This window comes from Kogia breviceps, chromosome 19 (assembly GCF_026419965.1).
Source record: "Kogia breviceps isolate mKogBre1 chromosome 19, mKogBre1 haplotype 1, whole genome shotgun sequence".
Classification (NCBI taxonomy): Eukaryota; Metazoa; Chordata; class Mammalia; order Artiodactyla; family Physeteridae; genus Kogia; species Kogia breviceps.
Window position 1 is genome coordinate 1691654 of NC_081328.1, and position 15724 is coordinate 1707377.

General features: G+C 61.1%; 2 long non-coding RNA genes across 3 annotated transcripts; one reads left to right on the forward strand and one right to left on the reverse strand.

The window, feature by feature from the left end:
• Window positions 1-3686: 3686 nt before the first annotated feature.
• On the forward strand, window positions 3687-13869 carry LOC136793246 (uncharacterized). Of its 2 annotated transcripts, XR_010838262.1 has the most exons (4): window positions 3687-4075; window positions 12130-12250; window positions 12715-12898; window positions 13265-13869. It is a non-coding gene; the product is annotated as an uncharacterized lncRNA (long non-coding RNA). The 2 variants fall into 2 exon arrangements; XR_010838263.1 differs by lacking the exon at window positions 12130-12250.
• Window positions 12739-14541, reverse strand: LOC136793247 (uncharacterized). Its single transcript, XR_010838264.1, has 3 exons — window positions 14241-14541; window positions 13402-13607; window positions 12739-13032 (listed from the first exon to the last, which is right to left on the reverse strand). It is a non-coding gene; the product is annotated as an uncharacterized lncRNA (long non-coding RNA).
• Window positions 14542-15724: the final 1183 nt, after the last annotated feature.

Consider the following 15724-nt stretch of genomic DNA (forward strand, 5'->3'; position numbering starts at 1 on the left):
CAGCCGCTCCGGCCCCGCCCCTGTGGCTGCTGAGCCCCCTCTCCCCCTCCCCCGGCACGGAACCGGCATCCACTTACACTGTCTGTGGCGCCGGGAGGTGGGCCCCGGCCAAGGGACCACCTGGGCCTCATTAGGCCTGCGGGGCAAAGCCGGCGAGGTCCACGCCCACGCCCCAGGGCTCAGACCGGCCCGGACTCCCCGGCCGGCACCCCCAGCCCCTGCCCCGCCCCTGACGGCCCCCCTGCCCACGTCTGTTTGTTTTCTCCCTCTCTTTCCCTGGCCTGGGTTTCATTAGCCGTCGTCGCCGGGGAAAGGCTGAGGTTGGGGGAGTATGTCTGGATTCTGGGGGAGCGGAAGGGGGGGGGGCAGCTCCAGAGCTCCTGATGTGGGACCCGGGGCTGGGGCTTGGGGGCAGGGGCAGCGGCCAGGCGTATCCTGGCAGGCCCGGGACATTGCTGAGCCGTGAGCACAGCCTGCAGGCATCCAAGTGCTCTCCGCCAGCCCGAGCCAGGGCCCCTTCCAGCACCCCTCAGGCCCCCTCCTTCCCCCTCCCCCAGAGGCCTCCTTTGTTTTCCTTCCCCTAGCCGCAGCCCCTTCCAAATGCCTTCACTGGGCTCCCGTCCAGCCTCAGACTCCCCTCGGCCCCTCTCAGCCAGTTTCCTCAGCCCTGAAAGGCCACCTCCTCCTGTCTGGCCCCCTCAGCCTCCAGCCACCCTTTCCCTGCCCCAGTCTGGAAGAGTCCTCGGCACAGGCTGCCAGGATGGTCTCCCCTGGGGGCTGCCCTGCCACCCCCTGCCGGGAGCCTCCCTGTGGCCTCAGGGCTGAGCCTATACTTCTCACCTTGGATTTGAGAGCAATGCGAAGTATGGCTGAGTCCTACCTCGAGGGCCTTACCCCTGACTGCTTGTGACTCACAAAGTACAGCCTGGCCTTGCCAGGCTTGTCGCATGGAGGCCCCGCCTGAGCCGGCTCTGTTCCCCACCGGGCCTCCGGCCGTCTCCTTACTTGGTCTTGAGCACTGGAGGGCAGGGGCTGCGTGTCGACCCCGCGTGGAGCCTCCGTCCACTCACAGGTCAGGTGTCTTTGGAGCACCTGCCGTGTGCTGGCTGCCCACGGAGCCGCAAACACAGGCACCAGGCAGTTCGTCGCACGTGTCACGCGTGTCGGCGACGAGCATTTGTAGAGTGGATGAGATGTGCAGAGGCTCAGAGTAAGAGAGCAGCTCTGGCCCCGGGCCCCCTCCTCACTCCTGCGTCCACGGCCCCTTGGGTGCGCCCCGCTGGCCCCGGTTCTGTAAGTGCTGGTGAGAGCTGTCTCTTTGTAGTTGTGCGTCTCCTGGGGGATCTGGAGCCAGCTGCCTGCATTCAGATCCAAGTTGTGCCACCTGTTAGCTGGGTGACCTTGGACAAGTCACCTAGCCTCTCTGTGCCTTGGTTTGCTCCTCTGTAGAACAAGTATGGTCGTGGTCTGTCCTTCAGAGGCCTGTGTGAGGATCGGGTAACAGATAGCAGGTGCCTAGCACAGGGCCCACAATTGGTTAACTATTCAGTAAATGTGTGCTGTCATCATCATAAACGTAGTAATTGTTCTTCCGTGAACGGATTGCCTTAAATGTGATTTTTATCCTTGTCTGTGGAAGAGATGGTAGCCTTCCTCGATAGCCATTCTTCCCTTAGTCCTGAGTAGTGAGGTCCTGATTCTTAGCTGGCCTGATTGTCCAGCTTCCCTTGGTGAGGCCACATGTCTGAATTTTGGTCAAGAAGATGCAAACAGTTGTGGTGCAAAGGCAGCGGCTAGTCCCTCTTCTTCCAGCCCTCTGTCCTGTTCCAGGGCATGATGGCTGGTGCTCCAGCTGCCACTTTGGACAGTGAGGAGGAGGCCCCTTCAGGGGGTGGTGGGAGGTGGTCAGGGAGGATTCGTGGAGCAGGTCCAGAGCCAGCTCTGGACTGCTCCTCTGTAGCCCACTTTTATATGGCAGAGAAAGAAACTTCTATCTAGTTTAAGCCTCTTTGGTTGTTTCCTGTTACATACAGCTGAATCTAATCCTAAAACATCTCTTCTCAGCAGATGCCCGCTAATTTTAGCACAGGCTACAGAAAGGAAAATAATGAAAAATCAGTCATGAAAACAAATAATAAAACATGTTCTAAGTCAAGTATCAAAGACTTCTGCTGAGTACAACTAATAAACATAGGACCCCCTCCCCTGCCAAAACCGAAAGAACACAAACCAAAAACAAAAAAGGAAAGAGAAAGAATTAAACAATGATGTCGGATCAGTCATATTTTACCTATTTTTTCACGGTACGTGGGCCTCTCACTGTTGTGGCCTCTCCCATTGGGGAGCACAGGCTCCGGATGCACTCGCAGGCCCAGCCGCTCCGCGGCACGTGGGATCCTCCCGGACCGGGGCACGAACCCGCATCCCCTGCATCGGCAGGCGGGCTCTCAACCACTGCGCCACCGGGGAAGCCCTAGTTTTTCTTAAAAACGTAATGTATGTGGGTGTGCGGAGCAGGCGCTGTGCTTGCTGGGTGTGGCTGAGGCCTGGGCTAACTCTGCAGGGAAGGAAATTTGGCCCCAGGTACCGCGAGTCAGTCCTCCCTCTGAAGACGGTGTCTGAGGGAAACCCTTGGACGCACTGAAAGGGGCCCGTGTCAGTGGCACGTTTATTGGCTGCCCAGCATGGGAACTTCTTCCCGGGCCTGGGGGTCCCCCTGCCTGGAATGAGGGTGCAGCTGGCTGGTTTAGCTGATCTAATGCACGGCCCTGGGCTCCACTTTGGGAGGGGCTGGCTCGAGCAGGCCCAGGAGGACTCCGTTCTTGGGGTGCTGGTCACCCGGAGGTGTCTGGTCCCGGGTCCCAGGCTGGTTGGCGGTGACCTGGCAGGCGAGGTGCTGAGTCATGTTGGCTCCGCTTGGGCCGCAAGCGCTGAGCTTGGGTCTCGGCCCTCCTGGCGCCGAGAGCCCCCTAGGCCCTGCCCATTGTTAGGGGTCTGAGGAAGACGCCCCTGCGGTAGGTGAGGGGCTTCTCTGAGCGGCGTTGTCGGGCAGGCGGCTGCCTGAGCGGGGCTGGGTGGCAGTGAGGGGCTCCGAGGCCGCGGAGTGGTGGGCGCGGAGGGGACGGTCCGTCAGGACGCTGCTGCCCGCTGGGCAGGCCCGTCTGCCGCAGAGCTGGTTCCAGGAGGCGAGGGCTCCCGTCCCGTGGGCCTTGCATGGCTCTCTTGCCCACGCCCCTGGCGTTCGCCTCTCTGCGCCACCTTTCTCTGTCCTGCTCTGACCCCAGGGCGCCACTGTTTCTGTGGCGACAGCTTGCAGCAGTGTTCGGCCAGTGGGAGGCGCTGGCAGGACCTGGGGGGAGAGAGGTTCGGGTGTCCCCCTAGGGCTTGTCCTGCCCGGGACCGCAGTCTGCTCATGGCTGGGCTTCCTCCGCACCTCCAGGGACGGCTCCCCGCCGTAACCCCCTCGCTGGCCCTGACAACCCATCTCCTCCCCTTATCCCTGCAGCCCAGGAGGGCCCCGGGTGCCTCGACGCCCCCCGTGCTGGTTTCCTTAAGGCCCACATCCAGGTGACCGTCCCTTCGTGGAATGCTCTACGAAACAGCTGAGTCTGCCTCAGCTTCCAGCCAGGACCCTGGTTGACAAAGGTCTTTGGTTTTGTCCTGAAAGCCCAGCAGCCTGTGGAGTGTCTCAGACCACAGCTAAGGACGAGACGCCCACGTCTCCTGCAGCAGAGGGTACATCCTCCAACCCAGGCAGAATGAGCTGCTCCGAGGGAGACAGGGCTGCCTGTCGGCAGGAAGGAGGGGTCTGGCCGAGCTGCCGGCCCTGGGCCCCTCCCCAGAGGCCGCGGGAAGGGGCAGGGCCCCGGTGGTTACTGCAGGACGAGGGTGTGGTGTCCCTTGGGGCGGTGTCAGGTCAGACCGCCTCAGGCCCGCCCTGGGGTCGGCTTCAGCAGGTGACTTTGGGGAGACACAGGCCAGCCCATAACCCCCGTGCAGGCAGCGGTGAACAGACACACAACCTCAGCCGTCCTGGAGCCGGAGGGGAGAACTTGAGAAGGTGCCGTGATCACAGGTGTGTGCTGGGCAGGGGGAGGTGTCACCAGCATGGGTCCCGACCGATGGGGGCCGTCCTGGGTGTGGGCTCCTTCCCTCCCGTGTTTTCCTTCTTGAAAGGGGGGAAATTAGGAGGGATTTGGTGTCGTCGCCCCCCCACACCTTGTTCTGGTTTGGGGCGAGTTCAGTGGCAGAGCTCAGAATGTGGCCGAGAGGAGACGCGTTGGAGGCGGGGGCAGATTGGTGCTGGGCTCAGACCTTCGAGGTGGACCCAGAGGCCTTTGGGGTTGGGGTGTCTGGGGCTCATGTAACTTAGGAGCGTGGTTTCATTTCGATGTGTGAATTGTGTGGACGCTGCGTGCTGGGAAGGAAACACAGATGGAGGTTTTGGAGTTTGGGTTTTGACGTAATCGGATGAACGGTTGCCCATGTTAGGCGGGGAAAGGGTGCTAGAAGGCCCTTTATGGAGAGCAGCAGCGTCCACCCTGGTGTCGGAGGAGTCCGGTGGTTCCTCCTGTTTCGCCGTGTGGCCACTTGGTGGCCCTTGCACGCGGGGAGGCTTGTGTCCTCCTCCTGGGAAAGTGTTTCTCTGTCACCTCTTCATTCCTGTTTCCTTCCCCTCCGTTTTCTCTGTTCTCTTCCCAATGATTTTATTAGTTGATGCTGGGCCTCCCGAATGGATCCTTACTTGTTCTTATCTTTTCTCTGACATTTTCCATCTCCGTTTTTAATTCTAAAAATGATTTATGGGGGTGGTACTGAACCAAACTCAGGTGTGCTCACCCACGAGTGTTAAAGCCGACCTGCTGACACCAGGAAAGTACAGCGTTAACTTCAGGGCCACAAGGAGAACCCGAACTCCCTCAGGGCTTTCAGGGAGGGTTTATAAAGACAGAGTGAGGGAGGGGGTCGAGGGGTGTATGATCAGCTCTTGGACATTCTTCTGATTGGTTGGTGGTGAGATAACAGGGTGATGTTTCCAGAATCTCAGTCAGCCTTCTGGTTCCGGCCTGTCTGGGGTCTGCGTGCTGGTGGTCGGCAGGCAGTTAACTTCTTCCACCTGGTGGGTGGGGTTCAGTATCTGCAAAACAGCTCAAGGATACGGCTCAGGATGTTATCTACAGCCCTCGAGGAGGAACTAAAGGTCCTTGACTTTGTTTTATGGCTAAACTATTATTATTTCGTCTTGCTTGACTTTTTCCCTTTGTTTCTGCATTTTCTCACTTCTCTGATTAAATTTATTCTTTGGAATTCAGGGAAAGCCCAGGAGGCTAAAGTTTTTCTGCAAACAAGAGGCAGGCAGAGGTCATGGTCCGGGTAGGTCTTTCCTGGAAAGGCCCCATAGGGTCCTTCCTGCTCTGTTGCAAGGGTGTAATTTACAGGTCATAAAATCCACGGAGCTGTAAGCACACAGTTCAACAATTGCGCCTTTAAAAATACCAGGCTTTGTTTTTTAGAGTACTTTTAGGGTCACAGCAAAACCAAGAGGAAGGCACAGGGGTTTCCCCGAATACCCCCCGCCCCGATGCACACATGGCCCCCCAGCAACGACCCCACCAGACGGGACCTGCACCCACACCTCGTCATCCTCACCCAGAGTCCATAGCTGACGTGAGGGTTCACTCCTGGTGCTGTACACGCTGTGGGCTTAGATGAACGTATAATGACGCGTATCCACCATCGAAGCATCATCTAGAATAGTTTTCCCGCCCTAGAGGTCCTCCACGCTCCACTGATTCATCATCCCCCCCCCCCCCCCCCCGCCCCAGCAGCCAGGCAGCCACCTTGAGGTGCTGATGCTGGGGCGGGCAGCTGTCTGCCCAGGTGCTGGCCCCCGCTGGAGGGAGGAAGCCTGGGTTCTGGGGCCCAGCACCCCGGAGGGGGTGCCGCTGGGGGGCGGTGGGGGGGGGGGAGAGGCAGGGCAGGTGCAGGCGGTCTGCACACAGCATGGGGAGGCCGGCAGGCTGTAACAGGGGTGGTGTTGCTTTCTGGAAGCGCCCTGTCCTTCACACTCCTTCACACTCCTGGAGATGATTTAGTAAAAACCGCAGAGCGGCGGAGCGTGGGGTTGGAACCCCGGACTCTCGTCCTGTGTGTCACTCCTCGCGACGGGAAGGACTGATGGGCACAGAACTCTAACAAGGGACCGCCTCACCACTGTCAGTTCTGAACAAGCACGGACACGCACGCACGCACGCACGCACGTCCTCGCGCATGCGCACTCCTGCATCCCTCAGTGTTTATGGGGCGCCTGCTCCACGCCAGTCACCACGCGGAACAGTGTGCCCCTTCCCGGCGCTCACCACGCGAGAAGTTTAGGGGCTCGGAAATGGACACCCGCGTCCTCGGCATCTGTCTGCAGGGCCTGGCGCACTTCTGCCCCGGGGTGACCGGGATGCACCCAGGAGCAGACCCGGTGGACCCCCTTGCCCACGTCGGGGAGGGGACGCACAAGACGACAAGCAGGACGCGGGGGTCGCCTGGCAGCCTGCTGGGTGGGGACAATGTAATGAGGGAGAACAAGACGCACTTGAACTGGTGATTGAAGGCAGGGAAGTTGGGGCGGGGCGGGGGGGCGGTGGGCTCAGTGAGAGGCCAGGAGGGACTAAGGCTGGGTCAGCAGCTTTGTTCTGTAAACAACCAGACACGAAACATTTCAGGCTTCGGGAGCCGTGTGGGCTCACACGCGAGTCTTCAGCTCTGACCCCGAGGCTGTCCCGCTAGAGACTCATGACAGATGCTGGGGAGAGGGGCCAATTGGAGCACAACCCCGGGAGTGAAGACCCGTGGGGTGGGCTGGGGGGGCAGAGGGAGGGAACTGTGAGGTTATTCGAGTGAAGAGCAGTCTGAGTGAAAGAGGCAGCACGTGCAAAGGCCCTGGGGTGGGAGTGTGCAGCTGCATTTGAGGGACAGGCGCCAGCTGGCCGGCCGGGCAGAGAGGACAAGTGGGGACACGGGAGAGGGTCAGAGGAGTGTCGATGCAGGACGGACTTTGGCTTGTGTCATAGTAAACAGTGGGAAGGGAGGACAGTGGAGAATTCCAAGGCCCAGTTCCTAATTGTCTATCCGTGGTTACACCAAGTCGGCTTCCTGCCTGACGCAGAAGTAAGAGCCCATTCTTTTTTTCCTACAAAGAGAGCTGGTCTTGAGGCAAAAGACAGACTCGCTGGGGGAAGAAAATCCCCAGCTGGTTGTCAGGCCCCTGCCCGATCCAGGCCCAGTGAGAGCGCAGGGCAGGTGCCCTGCCCAGCACCCAGCCGAGCGGGGCCAGGAGGGGTGGGGAAGGGCTGTGTCACCCGGGCCCCCGGTCTCCCTGGTCCAGCGGTGGCCTTGCCAGTGGGTGTCCTGTGACCTCCCAGGTCTGCCCTGGCTGCGCCAGGGTGATCTTGGCTCTCATGGGGAGCCATTAGGTGGCTTGGGGGCTGGGACCCCCACAGGTGGTCTCTGGTCCTTACAAACTGAAGGGTGGATACGTCCTGGCATTTCTAATGAAGCTGAAGCCGAGTCCAAGGCGTATCAGCCCGCTGTTACAGTTTTTCTTTTTATTGAGGTTAGCGATCATGTGGGCAGGGGTGCAGCTCGACCAAGTCTCACCTGGGTGAACCGCTGTGTCACCGCCCCCAGGTCGGGAGACAGAAGGTCTCCAGCCCCCAGAAGGTCCCGTTTGTGCATCCCCCTCCCCAGCCCGAGGGAGACACTATTCTGACTGCTCTCGTCTTGCAGTGGTTTTGCTTGTTCCCAAACCTCCTATGAATGGCAAAATTCGGCACGTATCCTTCGGCGTCTGGTTTTCCGCTCAGCACAATAGCTTGTCGTCGTTGTTTTCTAGTTCTGTGTAGTGGTTCTCAAGAGCGTCATCTGGGGTCCCCGAGGGTCTCCCAGGCCCCTTCAGGGTGTCTGAGAGATCGGAAGGATTTTTGCAGTAAAAATGCTAGTGTGTTATCTGCACTCTCTGCCCTGGTTTTCCAGGGAGTGGGATAGAGTTTGCAGAGCCTGCGACATGAGGCTTCTCAGGAAGGACAAGACGCGAGAGCCCGGCCGCTCCAATGCGGCCACGGTGCAGAGACTCGCAGACAGGAGAGCTGGCACCATCCTTCTCACTGTTTTTCTGTGTTGGGAGATACGGTTACTTTTATGGAAATATGTTATTTATGTAAGCACATGCTGATTTATTATCGTTAATTTAAGCAAATTGATGAATACACGTTTTTGTGGTTTTAAACAAATTTTTGTCTTGTAGTAGGGATACTATTTTATTTAATTAACTAATTTATTTTATTTATTTGGTTGCGTCGGATCTTAGTTGCGGCAGGTGGGCTCCTTAGTTGTGGCATGCATGTGGGATCTAGTTCTCGGACCAGGGGTCGAACCCCCGGGCCCCTTGTGTTGGGAGCGCGGGGTCTTAACCACTGCGCCACCAGGGAAGTCCCATGATCACATTTTTGGGTGTCAGTTGTCCTTTCTGACCTGGTCAAGAGTCGGTGGATGTGGCCGCAGAGAGGAGGTTCTGTGTGCTCCCTGGAGACCACGGGGACCCTCACGTCGGAGCTGTGCTCCCTGGGGCCTCCCTGCACGCGGGCCTGCCCCCACCCCCCCACCTTTGCTTACCCACTGTCCCCTGGTGGCCATTTGGGTCGTTTCCAGCCCGGCTCATGGTGGACGTTCACGGACGAGGCCCCGCTCCCCCTAGGCTTGTGCCCCTGTCCGGGGGCTCGGCTGGTGGCCCTCTGGGCTTGGTGGCCGCACTGAATCAGGACAGCTCAGCCGACAGGGGCTCGTTCGCGGGATCGTCCTGGGGTCCCACCAACACATGCAGCAGCAGCCTTCCGTGCAGGCCCAGTGTGTGGCCCCTGAGGGGCTGCGTGCTGGGCAAACGGGGGGCCGTCCCCCCGGAGGGCCACGCGGGGGCCGGGAGTCTAAGCAGAGTCCCGAGGATGAGAAGGGGGGCGGGGCCGCGGGGCGGGGCCGCGCAGGGGGCGTGGTCAGCTGAGGGGCCTCTCTGGGCCGCTCGCGGAGGTTGAGGTGGCCCCGAGCTTGGGGGGCGTGAGCGAGGGGCCGGAGGAGGGGAGGGCCGGGCGGGGGACTTGAGGTGGTGAGCAGGCCACGTGGGGAGGGAGCATTAGACGACCCTACAGGCCACAGAAAGCCGGGGCCCAACTGTAAGCAGGAAGGGACCCCCTTCCTTTGGATTGTTACTCACTTTTATTTTTAACTTCGACTTCTAATCCTGAGATAATGGTAGACTCACATACAGTTGTACAGACTGATACAGAGAGAGCCCGGGTGTCTTGTACCCAGCTTCCCCCAATGGGAACATCTCGTAAAATCGTCCTTCAGTATCACAACCCGGATAACGACACGGATGCAGTCAGATGCAGGACGTCTCCAGGACAGCAGGGTCCGTCCTGCGGCCCCATGAGGGCCACACTCACTTCCCTCCCCCCCGACCCCCCCCCAGCAACCCTCCCAGCAACCACCAGTGGGTCTCCATTTCTGTAATTTTGTCACTTCAAGAATGTCATATACGTGGAATCATACGACATCTAACCTTTGGGGCTTGGCTTTTTTCACCCAACTTAATTCTCTGGAGATTTATCCAGGTCACTGTGTGTGTCACTAGTTCCTTCCCCTTTATTGCCGAGCTGTGCTCTCCATTTGGACCTGCTGCTTTGTTTAATCATTTACCTGTTGAAGGACAGCTGGGTGGTTTCCAGTGTTTTGCCATAAACTTTGCTTATAAAGCTGTGATAAACGTTCACGTACAGGTTTTTGTGTGAACGTTCTGTGGGGGCATTTCTCTGGGGAAAACGCCCAGGAGTGCAATGGCTGGGTCATGAGGTAGTTGCATGTTTAGTTTTTCAAGAAACTGCCAGACTGTTCTCCAGAGTGGCTACACCGTTTTATGTTCCCCCCAGCTAAAGCGCACGTGCAGCAACGGAGACCCAACGCAGCCAAAAATAAATAAATAGACAGACAGATAGATTAAAAAAACCCCAAACCGGCCTGGCTGGGGGTGGAGAGGTGGGGGAGGGAGGGGTGGCTGAGGCCCTCAGGCCCTCAGGCCCTGGTCTGTCCCTGGCGGCCACTGTGGATGGGCAGGGCTGGCCCGAGCTCCGTGGGCGGCTCCCAGGCCTGCTCAGGCCTCTCAGCTGACCACCTCCGCGCCTCTGGCAGCAGGATGGCCGCTGGGCCCTAGCAGTCTGGACCAGCTGCTCCGATCTGGGTGGGGACTCCTGCTCTGTCTGCTGCCAGACTCGTTGTCGGAAAGCAGAAGCAAACTCCAGCCTTTGGACACCCTCCTTCCTGACCTCAGGGTCAGCTGGTCATTTCCTGTTACCTAATCTCACTCCACACTCATTTTGTCAGCAAACAGGCTACGTGGTGGATTGCTGAGCTCCTGGCTGCTGCCCGGGGAGGGGTTGAGAGGGGAAGGAGGAACGTTGTGTGTGTGTGAGAGAGAGAAAGAGAGTCAGGGAGGGAGGCCAGCAGAAGGCGGGCGTGGCTGTGAGCACCTGGGTCGCCTCAGTTTCCGCATCTGTAAAGTGGAGCAATGTCTCCACCTTTAGAGGAAATCGGGGAGAACTGGAGCGTCTGTTGTTTAAAGGACTCAGCATATTTTAGGAGCCCAGTAAATACGTGCGATCATTCTTATCAGCAATAAACTGCTGAAACGGTACTTTATCTGGGGGGCATCGTCCTCATGACCTAAGTACCCCGGAAGGTTCTGCTTCTGTAGGACTCTCTTGGCTGTTTTATTTCACAGAGGAGGGGTCAGGCCCCAGGAGGGAGGCCTGAGAGCCCAGGCCGGGGGCAGGCGTCTGGGGAGACGCGGGCACAGTGAGGTGAGGCCGGGCTCGCCTCCGCGGCTCATCCGCGGCCGGCGTTTATTGAGCATCGGCCGCACACCGGGCTCTCTGCAATGACCCCGCTCTGGAGTGATTAGTTTCGCCGCTGGGACACTGAGCTTGAGTGAGGGGAGTGACCGGGCCCGGCGAGCTGGGCGGGGTTGGGGTTTGAGCCGAGGCCTGGGTGCTGTCCGGGGCCCTCCAGCTGGTCCGGCCCGTCTGGGGGGTGGCCTTGGTCTAGGCCACCTGGCCAGTAGAGGTCTGGACACAGAGGCCTGGACCGCAGGGGCCCCGGCACCGTTCAGTCTGGCCGTCTGTCCAGCTGCGAGGCGCTGCCTCTCACCTTGGAGGGGTCTGGGGGGCCGGGTCCAGCTGGGCGGAGTCTGGCTGGGGGAGTCTGCCCCTCAGGGCCCAGGTGGCCTTGTCCCTCAGCGTCCTGGCCCACTGCCTGGATGTTCCAGACCGGTGGGTGGCTGGGAGTCTGAATGGGGTGGCACGGGGGGCGGGGCCGGGAGCCAGGTCTGGGCTCGGGTTTGGGGGGAGATGGTGCGTGAGGGCTGGTTGGCCGCCAGCCACCGAGGACCGCCCACCCACTGGTGCGAACCTCAGAAAGGCGCTGGGGAGGCTTCCAGCTTCACCGCTGTCACCACATCAACGGGCGCCCCCGTCTGGTGTGTCCTGCCCCTGCAGCCCACCTTCCTGTCCCCCGTGTTGGAATTTTGGCTCCTCTACTCCTCTCCTGACATTCAGCACGTGTCACTGGGCCGCCCCAGGCCGTGGAAGCTTCTGTGTGACTCTGACTGCCGTCTGTTACAGCAGAACTTAGCGATGCTCTGGACGGCTGTCCCTAGGGGATGGGCTGCAGGCCCAGTTAAATGCCGCCCAGAGCAGCCAGGTCTCCTCCAGTCTGTCTGCGTGGGCAAAGCGTGCTTCCGGAACACAAATCTGCTCACACACCTCCTGCTCAGAATCCCTTACGGTTCCCATCGTCATGCAGGGAAAGTCTGGAATCTGCCCCGTGTCCCTCCGATGTCTGTGCTCTGCGGACCGCCACCCCGGTCCCCGGACCCTGCCCTCCTCCCCAGCGCTGACCCCAGCCGGCCTCTGCACAGGCTGCTCCCGGTGCCTGGAACACCCACCCTCACCCAGCACCTTTCACGGAGGGGGGTTAACTCCCACCCATCCCGCAAGCCTGAGCCTCAGCGTCAGTGAGACCGTCCTCACCCAGGTGGACCGTCGCCCCGTGCCCAAGCCTGTTTCCCAGCTCAAGACGCCGGGCTGTCTCTGTGCTGTGGGAATCAGTGAAGGCAGCTCTTGGCAAGACGTCGCGACCCTAAATTGCTAAACAGGTGTCGGATGGTTGTTCTAGTATGAAAGTTATTTCAGGAAGCCGGGGATGCGTTGATGCTGGCGGCTCCGAACGGGAGGCTAGGGACTCGGGACTTTCCTGCTGCGATGGGAAGTCCCTGGCAGCTGGCGGGAGACGGACTGGGGTCGGGGTCGGGGTCGGGGTCCTGGGCAGCCACAGTGGGCCTGGCCTCGCCAGCGCCTGGACTGTGTCCTGCCCAGCATAGGGTTCAGGGCTGGCCTGGGTGCCCCTGTGCTGAGTGCCCCCCACCAGCTCTGAACACAGAGGTGGAAACTACACGCCATGTGTAACCATGGCCAGTGGTGGGAGGGGGGCACGGAGGGGCCTTTCAATGCCAGCGGCTGTCTCAGGGCAGGGAGGGGGCCACCTTGATGGGAGGGGGCTGGTGGCCCTTGGAGGGACCATCCAGGAAGTAGAAACCTTGTTTTCTCTCCACAAAAGCAGGAATTCCACACCATGCTTGGCTTCAACTTGGTCTTTATTCGAAGCCGGAAGGTGGCAGCCAGGCAGGGCACCTCCCTCCAGCTCTGTGATCCCACGGCTCCAGGACCCGCTCCTCCTCCCCCCGACGGCGGCCCGACTGGGTCTCTGATGCTGACCCGAGGCGGCCTGGCACAGACGCGCCTTGGTGAGGCCTGGGTGAGAGCAGGGGTGGAGGGTCCTGGGCACGAAGGCAGCTAAGTCCGGGGCTCAGCACACCTGACAGCACCCAGAGGCTGTGGCTCCATAGGACGGTGGCCTCCTGGGCCCAGTGAGAGAGCGCTGCGGGGCAGGGGCCGGGGGTTGGGACCGCAGGCGGGGGGCCCGCGTGCCCCGCCCTGCCAGCCTCCCCTCCTTCACCTGTCCGGGCTCCCTGCCAGAAACGTTGTCCTCCCCCCACCCCCGCCACAGCTTTGCCTGCGGCTCCTGTTCATCCGTCAGACCCGACCTCCCCACGCGTCCAGATCCAGGTGCCCTGCCTTCGCCCTGTGCTCACAGCCGCCTCTCCCCACAGCCCTCGGCAGAGAGCGTATCGCTCAGGACTCGTCTAGTGACCCTTCTCCTCCCCTGCTCGACTGGAGGCACCCCAAGTGTCCACCAGCCTGTACTCCGCGCCTGCGCCCTGCCGGGTGTCATGTGCCCAGTAAATACCTGTCCTCTGGACGGAGAAGCTTAAGGACGGATGGCTGGACGGGGCAGACACGCTGGAGGCTGATGGCCGAGAAGATGGACGGACGCAGGGCTGGCTGGGTGGCCGGGTGGGCGGACTGACGGCCCGGGTCGGGCTTCCAGCACCGTCCCTCGCAGCTGTGTGACCTTGGAAAGCGACTTAACCTCTCTGGCCTCAGTTTCGTCATCTGTGAAATGAGAGTGAAACAGTACCTCCTCATAGGTGGTGAGGGCGAGGGTGGGTTCGTGTGCCTGTGGGTAGGAGTGCGTGTGCGTCCGTGCGAGTGTGCACGAGCGTGAAGGCCTTGGCGCACACGCGGGTGTGTCCGCGTAGCGTTCATGAGTGAGCACGTGCACGTGTGCGGAGGTGCGTGTGCAGTTGTGAGTCTCCGTGTGGCGTGTTCACGTGTGTGCGTGATTGTTTGGGGTCCACAGGTGAGGGAGGGCAGTGAAGGCACGTGTGCGCGGTGCGGGGGAGGGGGAGTGTGCCGACCGTGTGCGTGTGTGTGGATTGACGTGGAGGGCACGTGTGACGCTGTGTGTGCACGTATGTGTGTGCGTGCGTGTGCACCGGGGTCGGTGAAGCAGCTCCTGCCTGCATCCGGGGGCCCAGAGTCACCCCAAACAGGGTCCCCGTCTGCGACTGGATTTTGGGCTCCACCCCAGTCCCCTCCTCCCAGCCCAGAAGCTGGAACAGAGGTCAGGAGGTCAGGGGCTGGAGCCAGGCCACCAGGGGCCTGTCCCACAGTTGGACACGTGCCCTGAGGGCCGGGTGCCCAGGGGGTGTCGCTGGGGGAAGGCTGGGTGCCCGTCTGCTTTACCCCATCTCTCTCTGCCTGGCGATGAGAAAACGGAGGCTCCCGGAGGACGGTCCCTTCCCAGGTCTCACGCTGGGGACCGGGCAGGCGTCGGAGTGCACGTGAGTCAGGCGCCCAGGCTCTCTCCCCGCATCTGTCTGCCAGGGATGTGAGGCCGCGTGACCGAGAACACCACTTGGCCTCGAAGGAGAGCAGTGGACACGGCCCTGAACCCCGTCCCCCGACCCCGCCCAGTGGGGCTTTGCTCTCAGCCCCTTGAGGGCTCGGGTCTCTGCTTTGATTCAGAGGCCCTCCTCGGGCCCCTGGGAAGCAAGACCCAGCCTGCTGCGGGGGGGTCTCGCCCGACCGCCTCCAGGGTAGGAGTCCCCCCCCACCCCCTTGCATCCTGGTTTAAGAATAAGTCTTAGCCCCGGGCAAGTGGCTTTCCATGGTAATCCTGACCCCTCAGGGCTCAGAGAAGTGAAAGGCGGCACCTGGGACGCCGGCTGGGAGTTGAGCCGGATCAGCCCGGCTCCAGAGCCCGTCAAGGGTCAGGTCCACAAGCCACAGGCCACCTGAGGGCAAGATCACGTCCAGGCGGGAGGGGCGGCCCCTGAGCTGGGCCTGCGAGGGTCTCAGGAGGGATGGGGGCCCCACGGCAGGCACAGGGAACACTGGGCAAAGGGGTGGAGGTGGGGGAGGGAGGGCTGCCGAGGAAGCTTCAGGCAGACCAGGAACTCTGGCTTTGCATCCGATGGGATCAGGGAGCCGTGGCAGGTGTCTGAGCAGCGAGGGGTCGGCTGCTCTCTAGGGAGACTCAGGGTTCTGGGCTGGCCACAGGCTGGGGGGGGGGATGGGAGGAGCCCAGGTGAGAGGCAGTTCGAAAGGCCAGGGGTAACTGTCACAAGCTTGAAGGAGGATGAGGGTCCCTGGAGGAGGAAGACACCAGGGGACGCGCAGCCGACGTCCGAACAGCCCAGGGTGCTGAGGAAAGCCGCAGCTGAGACAGCCTGAGGGAGAGGGACATGCAGGCCACAGGCAGTGGGGTGTCATCACGGGCCCCGCACCTGGCAGGTGCCCCGTACAGAGACCGTCCGTGGGAGGAAGGAGGCCTTCGTGGCTCTAGGTCAGCACAGGTCACGCTCTCCGCCCGTTCCCACAGCTCTGCCTTCTGCACCCCCTGCCCGGTGGCCCGAGGAGCCCCGCTGGGCCAGCAGGGGCGGTGCCAGCCTCGTCCCGTCCCGTGTCTGCCGCACACCCGCACGGCTTCCTCTCCATCCCCTCCCCCTCCTTGTCCTTATCTTTCCCTCCCGTCTCCATGGCGACTCACCACCCCGGCTCGCCCGCATCCCAGCCTCTGCCAGGGATTCTGGGCCCGGCCCCGTCCCTCCCTCCGGAGCCCTGGTTCCCGCAGTCCTGTCTCCTCCCCCTGGGGTGAGTCCAGAGGCAGCCTCCTCTTTCCTGACTGTCACATCCATTTTCCAGCCCTGCCGACTTGTGTCCTCTAG